The following is a 1,403-nucleotide window of genomic DNA, read 5'->3' as shown; positions in this document are numbered from 1 at the left end:
TCAATCTGTAGCCTTCTTGCTCACCATCACTCCTAGCACAATTTCATCTGTTATTGTAACCCTAGGATGACTATAAAAAAATCAGTTGATTAACAACGAAAATAATTCGTTACAATCTTGCAACAAACTTAGCAACAAATAATTGTTTCATCGTCAATTGACGATGATATTTGCTACAAAAATATTTTAATCACAAAATTAACAATAAATAAATTTTTAGCCAAATTAGTCACTAAAACTATTTTTGTTGCCACATTCGTCATATATTGGCGATGAATTATAAATTTGTTACAAAATTTACAATGAATTTATAATTCATCGTCAAATTAAAGACGAATCCCAAATTCATCGCAAACTTTGTGATGATTATTAAGATTTTTTCTCTCGTATCGATTGTTGTCAATCGTCGACTAATACCGAAGACGATGATGTGACTCGCGACTTTAGAAGTCGTCTAGACGAAAGCTTAACGTGGATCACCAGTAGAGACGAAACTTCGATGAGAGCCGCTCGATTGATCCAACCCAATTTCGCTCAGCGTCATATGCCAAGTACACGTAAGAATATTTATTATTCTGAAAAATTTTAAATTCCAGTCATGTCTTGTGCTTATTGTATTTTGCATGCGTGTGTTATGAGTATTGTAATAATTAGTTGTAATTATTTATTTTTCTTCCGCTGCGCACGTTTATGAAATGTGTAAACACGCACAACGAACTGGGACGATCCCAACACCAAGTACTCATGTTGAGTTTGTCGGGGTTATGACAACAAGAGTACCAATATAGGATAATAATCTTGAATGGATTTCAATTAATTGAGATTTACTATATTGGGTATTATAATCATGATCAATACAAATTGATATTAGAAAAGATATCATTTCCAAATAAATCAAGATTATTATATTCATTGCTATAATTATAATTATTACGATTCTTATAATTGTATATTATATTTGATATTTTTTCATTTATCATATAGATAAGATGTATAAATAACCTTTTGATTGCAATAATAAATCGTCCAAAAATAATTATTTTTTATTCTCTCTTCTATTTCTTTATAAGTAACCTTTAAAAGACTCTTCGATTATTTGACACACCCCTTCAAGTAGGGGTGTAATCAAACTAAGCTGAGTTGAATAATAAGAGGCTCGAGCTCGGCTTGGTTCATTTTCCCTTAAGTTTGAGTTCGGCTCGAGTTCGATTTGAACTTTAATTCTTAAGTACTCAAGCTTAATTTGTAATGAAATTAAATAGTTTGTGAATGACTCAAACTTGATTCAAAAATAGCTCGTTTAAAAATTAAACGAGCTTAGTTGGCTCGTTAACATATCATTTTTAGATCGTTAAACATATTAGTGAGAGCCCTAGAGCCAATCATTTGATGATTGTTGTATG

Source organism: Curcuma longa, chromosome 19, assembly GCF_044706935.1.
Source record: "Curcuma longa cultivar G26 ecotype Majalengka, Jawa Barat chromosome 19, ITB_CL_G26_1.1, whole genome shotgun sequence".
NCBI lineage: Eukaryota > Viridiplantae > Streptophyta > Magnoliopsida > Zingiberales > Zingiberaceae > Curcuma > Curcuma longa.
Note: the sequence above shows the minus strand (reverse complement) of the source record.